At 43.8% G+C, this 12,249-nt stretch overlaps 1 protein-coding gene and 1 long non-coding RNA gene across 3 annotated transcripts in view; one reads left to right on the forward strand and one right to left on the reverse strand.

The window, feature by feature from the left end:
* The window catches only part of LOC105531355 (solute carrier family 22 member 4), a 133,000-nt gene that overhangs the window by 43,245 nt on the left and 77,506 nt on the right, over positions 1-12,249 (reverse strand). The window lies entirely within an intron of this gene.
* LOC105531356 overlaps positions 1-12,249 on the forward strand; it is a 72,109-nt gene that overhangs the window by 7,560 nt on the left and 52,300 nt on the right. Inside the window, exon 4 of the long non-coding RNA XR_001004787.1 lies at positions 9,901-10,043. This is a non-coding gene — a long non-coding RNA (uncharacterized LOC105531356). The remainder of the gene's footprint in view (positions 1-9,900; positions 10,044-12,249) is intronic.

Here is a 12,249-nt window from a genome sequence, read left to right on the forward strand (position 1 = left end):
CTTTGGAAAACCCTAATACCCCTTTATCCACAGTTTTGTTTTCTGCAGTTTCAGTTACCTACGGCCAACTGGGTAAACCAAATAGGTGAGTACAGTAAAATAAAATATTCTGAGAGAGAGAGATGCACATTTGCATGACTTTTATTACAGCACATTGTTACAATCATTCTATTTTATTAGCTATTATTATTAATCTCTTACTCTGCATAATATAACTTAAATTTTATTTTAGGTATGTATGTATAGGAAAAAACCTAGTATATATAGTGTTCAGTACTCTCTGAGGTTTCAGGAATCCCCTGGGGTTCTTGGAAAGTAGCCCCCTGCCTTCAAGCCTGCACTCTCAATTACTGATGCTACAACTCATTACCCTGAAAGATGAAATCTAGCCCTGAGCCCTTATCAACTGGCTGCATTAGATCATTTTAGATCTCCATGTCACCACAGTCACATTTGTGTGTGGGAGAGATGGTGCTATACCTGCCACCTTCGTTAGCCTGGCTTGCATTCTCTTCTGAACACTCTGGGTCTTATTAACACTGTGCCAGGTTCCCATACACCCCAAATAAAGAAAAAGAAAGTAGATGGATACAATATACATACTAGGCCCAACAGAAGTTATGCTTTTACTCCCTTTCCTCTTCAATTTAGATACTACTATGGTCCTTTGCTTCAGTCTATCTCAGTTCCTTCATTGTCTTGTCGTTCCATTCACCTCTACTGCAAGGCCCCAAATCCTACCATTTGGTCACTGTACTCCGTACTCCTACCCTGGGTCAGTGGAGGAAATCACACAACCATGTGAGTTGGTGTCTCGACACATTTACATTTCCAATCACAATTGGACCCTCAGCCCACTTGTTACTCTCTCAACCCACATTTCCTCGCACCCATCAACAGTCCCCCTTCTCTCTTGTATCTTAAGTCAGCATCCTGGATTGAGAGTCAAGAGTAAAATGGTTTGACTTATTGTGAGCTTAGACTTTGCAAGACTAGTAAACAAAAGGACTGGGGTAGTGGCAAGAGTGTGAATGGGCTGGAGGGATCACAAGGTATAAACTGGAAGGGAAAGGAAATGATATCAGATGACAGCTGAAGGATTGGCAGAAAAACAAAAGGTCCTAGAATGAGATGGAGCTGTTGTGACTGATGAGTGGCCCAGGGTGTGTCCTCAGCAGCAAGAGTGTGAAGTATAGGTGAAGGTCAAGTACTGCAAGGCTAAGGTATAGCACTACTCATCTTCCTGAGCACAAAAGTCACCAGCACCTTGGGCTGGGTGTCAGAGAGCTCACAGAATGTGGATCACCAACCAGGCAGATGTTGGTAACAGCAACCAGGAGGGCACAGCACAAACCTGAGTAGGTCTTTTACGTATGTGAAGGTGAAGGAGTTATGATTTAGAAATGGCAGTGGGAAGCAAGAAGAATGCTGAGAGCCTGCTCAGCTCTTGGCTTTCAAAATCATGGATAGTGCAAAATGAGTAGCCTTCACTTGAGAGACAGAGCCATGAGGCAAGTGGAGTGCTCAGAAGGATGCCAGATCTCTTTCAAGGAAAGGAGATGGAGAGAACAGCCAGGGATGTACTTGAAAGAGGAGAGTTGCTTGTCTACAATGGAATATGTGTTGCAGAGGACTCAGTTGCAGGGAAGACAACTGCAGGAGGGTGAGCTGGAGGGCTCTGCAGGGACAGGAGCACAGCGGGGCATTAGAATGGGAGTTTTAGATGAGAAGGATTAAATTTGCAGTGCTGGAGGAAGATCATCTCAAGGTTCACAAAATCAAGCTTTAGACTTGTCTGTGCCAACAGACAGAGGCATTGGGTGATAGTTCAAATCCTCATAATTTTTTATAATCCTTTCAGCAGTCTGTTAAATATAACCTTGGTGATAAGCTAAGTTACCTCAGCATAGCAAGCTTGGCTTGGTCTAAATCAGGGTAAGGGTGATTGCTGCTCAAAGGAAGTGAGAGAGACACCCAGCTCTAGATTGGAGAACATGACTTTGACCTGGGTTTCAGCCCCACAGGGCTTAGGCCCAGGGGAGCACTAGGCAAGTTGCTGAGGCCACAAGCAGGAGTTTATAACCAGGCTAGACTAAGCCCACTGATGCAATACTTTTTTTTTTTTTTTTTTTTTGGAGACAGAGTCCCACTCTGTCACCCAGGCTAGAGTGCAGTGGTGTGATCTTGGCTCAATGCAACCTCTGCCTCCCTGGTTCAAGTGATTCTCCTGCCTCGGCCTCTCAAGTAGCTGGGATTACAGGCACCCGCTACCATGCCTGGCTAAATTGTGTATTTTTTTAGTAGAGACGGGGTTTCACTGTGTTGGCCAGGCTGGTCTTGAGCTCCTGACCTCAAGTAATCCACCTGCCTTGGCCTCTCAAAGGGCTGGGATTACTGGCGTGAGCCACCATGCCCAGCCTGATGCATGAATTTGCATTCTTCATGCTCTTCATCTATGCTTCTGAAGACCTGGCACTTAGTCGACACTCAGTAAGTTTTATTTTTTAACTTCTTTATGATTATAAAAGTAATATGTGAAGCATTTGTAAAGTATGGAAATCTGGAAAAAATAAAACAGAAGTCATCTATAATCTGACTATCCAAACATACCTTAGCCTTCTTTCTTTTCTTTTCTTTTCTTGAGATGGAGTCTTGCTGTGTCACCCAGGCTGGAGTGCAATGGCACGATCTTGGCTCACTGGAACCTCTGCCTCCCGGGTTCAAGCAATTCTCCTGTCTCAGCCTCCCGAGTAGCTGGGATTATAGGCATCCACCACCATGCCCTGCTAATTTTTGTATTTGTAGTAGAGATGGGGTTTTGCCATGTTGGCCAGGCTGGTCTCAAACTCCTGACCTCATGTGATCTGCCCTCCTCAGCCTTCCAAAGTGTTAGGATTACAGGCATGAGCCAATGCACCCGGCTTTTTTTTTTTTTTTTTAGACAGTTTTGCTCTCTTTGCCCAGGCTGTAGTGCAGTGTGATATTGGCTCACTGCAATCTCCACCTCCCAGGTTCAAGCGATTTTCCTGCCTCAACCTCCTGAGTAGCTGTGACTACAGACAGGTGCCACCAGGCCCAGCTAATTTTTTTGTATTTTTAGTAGAGATAGGGGTTTCACTATATTGGCCAGGTTGGTCCCCAACTCCTAACTTTGGGTGATCTGCCCACCTTAGCCTCCTGAAATGTTGGGATTATAGGCATGAGCCACTGCGCCCAGCTGAGCCTACTTTCTTCTGGTCTTTTTCTCATGCCTCCCCACCACCACCCTGGCCCCCTGCTGTTACATACATATATATGTTTATTTTTTTTTTTAAAGAGATGAAGTCTTGCTCTGTTGCCCAGGCTGGTAGGCTGATCTCAAACTCCTGGCTTCAGGTGATCCTCCTGCCTTGGCCTCCCAAAGTGCTGTTGTTACAGGCATAAGCCATCACACCTGGCTATTTTTCACGCTTTTAAAACTCAGTTTATTCATTCATTTATTCACTCATTCTTTGGTTAATACTCATATACTGGTTTATTTTATTATTTTATTATGTTATATTTTTAAATACAGCGTCTCACTCTGTGCCCCAGGCTGGAGTGCAGTGGCATGATCATGACTCTGCAACCCCAAACTTCTGGGCTCAAGGGATCCTCCCATCTCAGCCTCCCAAGAACTTAGGATTACAGGCACATACTACCACACTCTGCTAATTTTTTAAAATTAATTAATTTTTTTTCTTTTTTTTTTTTTTTGTAGAACCAGTGTGTGTTAGGCCATTCTTGCATTACTATAAAGAAATACCTGAGACTGGGTAATTTATTAAGAAAAGAGGTTTAGTTGACTCATGATTTCACAGACTGTATAGGAAGTGTGGCGCTAGGCATCTGCTCAGCTTCTAGGGAGGCCTCAGGGAGCTTTTACTCATGCTGGAAGGTGAAGGTGGAGCAGGTGTGTCACCTGGTAAAGACAGGAGCAAGGGTGGGGGGAGGTGCCACACCCTTAAACAACCAGATTTCTCAAGAACTCACTTATTATGATGGGGATAGCTACAAGGTGTGAGGGATCTGCCCCCATGACCAAAACACCTCCCACCAGGCCCCACTTCCAACACTGGAGATTAAATTTCCACATGCAATTTGGACAGGGATAAATATCCAGACTATATCATTTTGCCCCTGGCCCTCCCAAATCTCATGTCCTTCTCAAGTTGCAGAATATAATCATGCCTTCCCAAGAGTTCACCAAAGTCTTAACTCATTCCAGTGTTAACTGAAAAGCCCAAAATTCAAAGTCTCATCTGAGACAAGGCAAGTCTCTTCCACCTATGAGCCTATAAAATCAAAAACAAGCTATTTACTTCCAAGTTACAATGGATGTATAGGCATTGGGGAAACACGCCCATTCCAAAAGAGAAATTGGCCAAAAGAAAGGGGCTACAAGCTCCATACAAATTCAAAACCCACCAGGGCAATTATTATAAAGCTCCAAAGTAATCTCCTTTGACTCCATGTCCTATATCCAGGGCTCACTGGTGCAAGGAGTGGGCTCCCAAGGCCTTGGGAAGCTCCGCCCCTGTAGTTTGCATAGTACGGCCTCTACAGCTGCTCTTATGGGCTGGAGTTGAGCGCCTGTGGCTTTTCCAGGCACAGGGTGCAAGCTGTCAGTGGATCTATCATTCTTAGGTCTGGAGGGTGGTCACCCCTTTCTCACAGCTCCACCAGGCAGTTCCCCAGTGGAGACTGTGTGGAGCCTCCAACCCCACATTTCCCCTCCAAACTGCCCTAGTAGAGGTTCTCTGTGAGGGTTCCACCCCTGCAGCAGGCTTCTGCCTGCTGGGCACCCTGGCTTTCTCATACATCCTCTGAAATCTAGGTAGAGGCTGCCAAGCTTCCTTCACTCTTACAGTCTGCATGCCTGCAGGCTTAACACCACATGGAAGCTGCCAAAGCATATGGCTTGTGTCCTTTGGAGCAGCAGCCTGAGCTGTGCCTGGGGCCGCTTGAGCCACAGCTGGAGCTGGAACAGTCTGGATGTGGGGAGCACTGTCCCAAGGAGGCTGTGCAGAGCCGTGGGGCCCTAGGCCTGGCCCACAAAACGATTCTTCCCTCCTAGGTCTCTGGGCCTGTGCCTGTGATGGCAAGGGCTGCCCCTTAGATCTCTGAAATGCCTTCAAGGCCTTTTTCCCATTGTCTTAGCTATTAGTACCTGGCTCTCTTTTAGTTACTCAAATTTCTCTAGCAAGTGGTTGCCCCACAGCCTGCTAGAATTCCTCTACTGAAAATACTTCTTTCTCTGTCACATGGCCAGGCTGCAAATTTTCTAAACTTTTACACTCTGCTTCCCCTTTAAATATAACTTCTAACTTTAAGTCATTTTTTTGCTCTCACATCTGAGTTAGGCAGTTAGATGCAGCCATGTCGCTTCTTGAACACTTTGCTGCTTAGAAATTTCCTCTGCCAGATACCCTAGGTTGTCACTCTGAAGTTCAAACTTTCATAGGTCCCTACAGCATGAACAAAGTGCAGCCAAGTTCTTTGCTAGGGCATAATGAGGGTGACCTTTGCTCCATTTCTAGGTTCCTCATTTCCATCTGAGACCTCGTCAACCACGCCTTCACTTTCCATATCACCATCAGCATTCTGGTTACAACCATTTGACCAGCCAAGCACTATTCTAACTTCTGGGAATACAGAAGTGCTCCTCATGGAACTTAACAGTCTAGTGGAGGAAGAAGGACAATAAATGCAACAAAGAAGTAAATTAGTCAGGATGTCAGAGAGTGGTAAGTCCCATGGAGAAAAATGAAGCAGGGATGCATAAAGTTAGTTCAGAGAGAGAACAGGATACAATTTTAAATAGTGTGATCAGATAAGGGTTTATTAAGAAGGTGGCATTTAGGCCAAGACATGAAGGAAGTAAGAGAGCAAGCTATGTAGATAGCTGGGAAGAGCATTCCTAGGAAGAGGGAACACGTATCTAATAGAGAAGCATGTCTAGTATGTTCAAAGAATAGCAAAGCCTTGGTAGCCTTAATGAAGAAAGCAATGGAGAGAGTAATAAGAGATGAAATCAGCGAGCTAAAGGAGGGCATGAAGATTAGAGTAGGGCCCTATAAACTGGGTGACCACTGTCAAGTGAAATTAAGGCTGTTGAGGCAGAAATGATTTGATAAAGGTTTATTGTAAGCCAAATGTGAGGATAAGCCCAGGAAAACATACCAACAAAGTTGAGAGTGTTCTGGAGTCTGTTACAAGTTGGAAAGCTTTAATAGGAAAGTTAGAAGAAAGGAGGGGGACTCTTCGTACAGGAGTTTTCCTTTTTCATTGGAGGGTACAATACAAAGGTTACAATAATTGGCTACAGTTTGCAACATGAAGACTAAAATGTCTACATGCAAGACAATCAGTAAAACCTTATGACTCAGAAATAAATCAGTGTCCTTTTCAGTGTCAGTAGGTGGTGCATTGATCAGTACATCAACAATTTGAGGAACTCATAAGATTCCTTACTCAGGACAAGGTATCACCATGAATCACAAGACCTTCCCAAGATGGGTTAATTTGGAAGCTGTTTACTTTTAAAGTAAACTGTCAAATGTGACCTGTAGGTTATTGCCATATATAATTTGTCATCCAAACTGGAAGACTTCTAGAATGAAAGGTGGAGGTGAGGGTTATTAATAATTAACACTAGGGCTGGGCGCGGTGGCTCACGCTTGTAATCCCAGTACTTTGGGAGGCCGAGGCGGGCAGATCACGAGGTCAGGAGATTGAGACCATCCTGGCCAACATGGGGAAACACCGTCTCTACTAAAAAAAAAAAAATTTAGCTGGGCGGGGTGGCACATGCCTGTAATCCCAGCTACTCGGGAGGCTGAGGCAGGAGAATCTCTTGAACCAGGGAGTCGGAGGTTGCAGTGAGCCGAGATTGTGCCACTGTACTCCAGCCTGGCAACAGAGTGAGATTCCGTCTCAAAAAAAAAAAAAAAAAAATTAATACTAATTCAGTGGAGAGAAGCCAGGGCTGTCCTGGACAAACTCTGACATGTAATCATTCTACTTATGGACCATTGTAAGGACTTGGGCTTTTAAAAAATCTGACTGAGATGGGAAGCGATTGGAAGGTTTTGAGCAGAAAAGTAACATGATATAATTGAGATAGCCCTGACTACTATGCTGAGAGTAGATTGAAGGGGCGTAGGAGCAGCCTTAATGAGGAAGGATTGGCTGGGGGCTAACAGAATACAGGCAAGAAACTGGATTCTACATATGTTGAAATTATGGCAAAAGACTTTATTGACAGATTGGATGTGGAGTACGAGAGGAAGAGCAACCAGGAAAATAAAGTTCCCATTTTCTGAGTTGGGAAGGACTTCAGGAAAAGCAGATTTGGGATGAAATTAGGAGCACATGTTAAATTTGACATGTTATGTTTGAGACACCTATTACGTATCCAAGTGAGGATATCGAGTGGGCAGTTATTATGTGAGCCTGGAGTTCACTTCTCTCTATGTATTGGTGTTCATCAATGCAGAGATGATATTTAAACCATGAGACTGAATTTTTTTTAAAAAGGAAGAGGACCAAAGACTAAGTTCTGGGCGCTCCAATTTTAGGCAGTAGCGGAGATGAAGAAAAACCAGCACACTAGATGGTTAAAGAGCAGCCAACAAGGTAAGAGGAAAACCAAGCAAGTGTCATTTTTGTTGGTTTTTTTGATACAGAGTCTCACTCTGTCACCTAGGCTGGAGTACAGTGACACAATCTCGGCTCACTATAACCTCTGCCTTCTGGGTTCAAGTGTTTTTCTTGCCTCAGCCTCCCAAGTAGCAGGGACTACAGGTGTGTGCCACCATGCCCGGCACAAGTGTCATGTTGTAGAAAGCAGTTCAAGGATGAAAGAGAAATGAGTTTGTCACATGCCTTGGGAGGTCAGGTAAGAGGAGGACTATGAATCAACTATTGAATTCAGAAACATGCAGGTCACTGGGGACCTTGATAGAGGTGCTCTGGTGAAAGGTGAGGGCTAAAGCTTAATTGTAGTGGGGCCAAGTGAAAATTGGAAGAACAAAGTTGAAAGTAGCAAGTAGATATAGCAATCTTCCAAGGAGTTTTGCTGCTAAGGGACAGGGAGCTATGGGGCAGGAGCTGACAGCAGAAACTGGATCGAGAGAGAGCTTTTACAGCCTGTTTGCATACTGAATGGGAAAGATCCAGTAGAGAGGGAAAAGATTTATGATGGAGGAATCAGGAGAATTGCTAGAGCAACATCTTTGAGTTGGTAAAGGAGTAGGGGGCAGGGCGGGTAAGGAGTATATAAGGCTGGGGCCGGGCGTGGTAGCTCACACCTATAATCCCAGCACTTTGGGAGGTCGAGGCAGGCCACTCACTTGAGCCCAGGAGTTCAATACTAGCATGGCCAACACGGCAAAAACCTGTCTCTACCAAAAATACAAAAATTAGCTGGGTATGGTGGTGCATGCCTGTAATCTTAGCTACTTGGGAGGTTGAGGCATGAGAATCGTTTGAACCGAGGCAGAGGTTGCAGTGAGCCACTGCACTTCAGTGGGGAGGAGAGACCATTCAGGAGAAACAGGAGAAAAGACAGAGTGTGTGGGTACAGATGGAGTTAGGCTGGTGTATTATGGTGCTTGTAGAGGTTCCCTCCATTGCTTCTATTTTCTAGGTGAAATAGGAAGCCAAGGCACAGCTGAGGGTGAGCATGGGGGAGGAGGTGATGGAGTTCTGAAGAGAAAGAAGGTCCTCCAGAATAGAAAATGAACCAGGACAATTAGGATCCTCTTGAAGTCACTGATGGTCAGTTTAAAGTGAAACCAGTCAGATGGAATATATTTTCCATCTACATTTGGCTATGCAGGTGCTAGAAAGAAGTAGGAGGGAGGTTAGATTTAACCAGCTTTATAGTTCCCCCAAAAGCAAGGCAGATAAGAAAGGGGCAAGGAAGTTGATTATGATGATTAAGCATGGAATTTAAGCTTGCCAAGAAGGGGTATGAGGACATGAGTAAGATGAGAGATAGTGAAAATGTGGACATCTTTGCCAGGTATGGAGCCAAACACAGTATGCATTGTCTCATGTAATATCCACCCAAAGGGGACTGTTATCATCCCTCTTTACAGATGAAGAAGCTGAGTTTTAGGGAAGATTATAACTTGCTCGAGGTCACACAGTTGATAGAGAAGGGACACACCCAGTGTCAGGTCCTGGAACACTTGTCACCAAAGACTATGTACTTAGCCCTATTTGCTTTAACTGCAGTATTACTGAGCATTAAAAAAAATTGATGACTATGTACAAAGGATGGTAATTTTGTCCAATATGTTTTTGTTAATATTTTTCCAACTTGTGTTAATTTTAAGATTTTCTGTTGTACAGAATTCTTTAAAAGTTTATAGTAAAATATATCTTATCTTCAATTTCCTATTCATCTTAAAATTAAGTATCACCTATATTTTCTTCTAGCTTTTGATTTATTTATTCTTGGCTCTATTTTATTTACATTTATTACATTTGGCTCTTTAGTTGATCAGGAATTAATTTGGTGTGTGATTTATGGTAAGATACTATTTATTCCCCCAGTTTTTCCATTTTTACCAGTTTTTTAGCTTGTCAATTGTCCCAGCACCAGTCTTCAACAATGTATCATTTTCTTGATAATTTATAATTCACCTTTATCATATGTTACAATTTTTTCAACACTTGGGTCTGTTTCTGCCATACCTCTTCTATTTTGTTGATAGATTTATCTTTCCTGTGTGTGTGTGTGTATGTGTGTGTGTGTTTTCCAGGAAACCCAGAGTAATCATTGTGTGTTTTTATATATGTGAGAGAACATTTCCCCTTATCACTGATCTTTTCCAAAAATTTCTTAAACATATTACATATTTGTTCTTTCAGATGCTCGTTACAATTATTTTTTAACTTCTTAAAATATCTCATTGAGGATTCCATTCTAAGATGGCCGAATAGGAACAGCTCTGGTCTGCAGCTCCCAGTGTGATCGGCGCAGAAGACGGGTGATTTCTGCATTTCCAACTGAGGTACCTGGTTCATCTCATTGGGATTGGTTGGACAGTGGGTGCAGCTCATGGAGGGTGAGCCAAAGCAGGGCGGGGCACTGCCTCACCTGGGAAGTGCAAGGAGTCAGGGAATTTCCCTTTCCTAGCCAAGGGAAGCTGTGACAGATGGTACCTGGAAAAACGGGACACTCTCGCCCAAATATTGCACTTTTCCAAAGGTCTTAGCAAACAGCACACCAGGAGATTATATGCCGTACCTGGCTCAGTGCTAGTGAGCCTTGCTCACTGCTAGTGCAACAGTCTGAGATTGACCTGCGAGGCAGCAACCTGGCATGGGGAGGGGCATCTGCCATTGCTGAGGTTTGAGTAGGTAAACAAAGTGACTGTGGAAACTCGAACTGGGTGGAGCCCATCACAGCTCAGTGAGGCTGGCTGCCTCTGTAGTCTCCACCTCTGGGGGGCAGGGCATAGCTGAACAAAAGGCAGCAGAAACTTCTGCAGACTTAAACGTCCCTGTCTGACAGCTCTGAAGAGAGCAGTGGTTCTCCCAGTATGGTGTTTGAGCTTGGAGAACAGACAGACTGCCTCCTCAAGTGGGTCCCTGACCCCTGTGTATCCTAACTGGGAGACACCTCCCAGTAGGGGGTGACTGACACCTCATACAGGCAGGTGCCCCTCTGGGACAAAGCTTCTAGAGGAAGGATCAGGCAGCAATATTGGCTGTTCTGCAGTATTTGCTGTTCTGCAACCTCTGCTGGTGATACCCAGGCAAACAGTATCTGGAGAAGACCTCCAGCAAACTCCAAGAGACCTGCAGCTGAGGGACCTCACTGTTAGAAGGAAAACTGATGAACAGAAAAGGAATAGCATCAACATTAACAAAAAGGACAGCCACACCAAAACCCCATCTGTAGGTCACCAACATCAAAGACCAAAGGTAGATAAAACCACAAAGATGGGGAGAAACCAGAACAGAAAAACTGAAAATTCTAAAAACCATAGCACCTCTTCTCCTCCAAAGGATCGCAGCTCCTCGCCAGCAACAGAACAAACCTGGGTGGAGAATGACTTTGATGAGCTAACAGAAGTAGGCTTCAGAAGGTCGGTAATAACAAACTTCTCCAAGCTAAAGAAGGATGTTCTAACCCATCTCAAGGAAGCTAAAAACCTTGAAAAAAGATAAGACAAATGGCTAACTAGAATGAACAGTGCAGAGAAGACCTTAAATGACTTGATGGAGCTGAAAACCATGGCACAAGAACTTTGTGATGCATGCACAAGCTTCAATAGCCGATTTGATCAAGTGGAAGAAAGGGTATCAGGAATTGAAGATCAAATTAATGAAATAAATCGAGAAGATTAGAGAAAAAAGAGTAAAAGGAAACGAACAAATCCTCCAAGAAATATGGGACTATGTAAAAAGACCAAATCTACATTTGATTGGTGTACCTGAAAGTGACGGGGAGAATGGAACCAAGTTGGAAAACACTCTTCAGGATATTATCCAGGAGACCTTCCCCAACCTAGCAAAGCAGGCCAACATTCAAATTCAGGAAATACAGAGAACACCACAAAGATACTCCTCTAGAAGAGCAACCCCAAGACACATAATTGTCAGATTCACCAAGGTTGAAATGAAGGAAAAAATGTTAAGGGCAGTCAGAGAGAAAGGCTGGGTTACCCACATAGGGAAGCCCATCAGACGAACAGTGGATCTCTCAGCAGAAACCCTACAAGCCAGAAGAGAGTGGGGGTCAATATTCAACATTCTTAAAGAAAAGAATTTTCAACCCAGAATTTCATATCAAGTCAAACTAAGCTTCATAAGTGAAGAAGATAAAATCCTTTACAGGCAAGCAAACACTGAGAGATTTTGTCACCAACAGCCGTGCCTTACATGTTTAATTTAGAAGCACTAAACATGGAGAGGAACAATTGGTACCAGTCACTGCAAAAATATGCCAAATTGTAAAGACCTTCGATGCTATGAAGAAACTGCATCAACTAACAGGCAAAATAACCATCTAACGTCATTTTGACAGGATCAAATTCACACATAACAATATTAACCTTAAATGTAAATGGGCTAAATGCCCCAATTAAAAGACACAGACTGGCAAATTGGATAAAGAGTCAAGACCAATCAGTGTGCTATATTCAGGAGACCCATCTCATGTGAAGAGACACACATAGGCTCAAAATAAAGGGATGGAGGAAGATCTACCAA

Source organism: Mandrillus leucophaeus, unplaced genomic scaffold (genome assembly GCF_000951045.1).
Source record: "Mandrillus leucophaeus isolate KB7577 unplaced genomic scaffold, Mleu.le_1.0 Scaffold88, whole genome shotgun sequence".
Lineage (NCBI taxonomy): Eukaryota > Metazoa > Chordata > Mammalia > Primates > Cercopithecidae > Mandrillus > Mandrillus leucophaeus.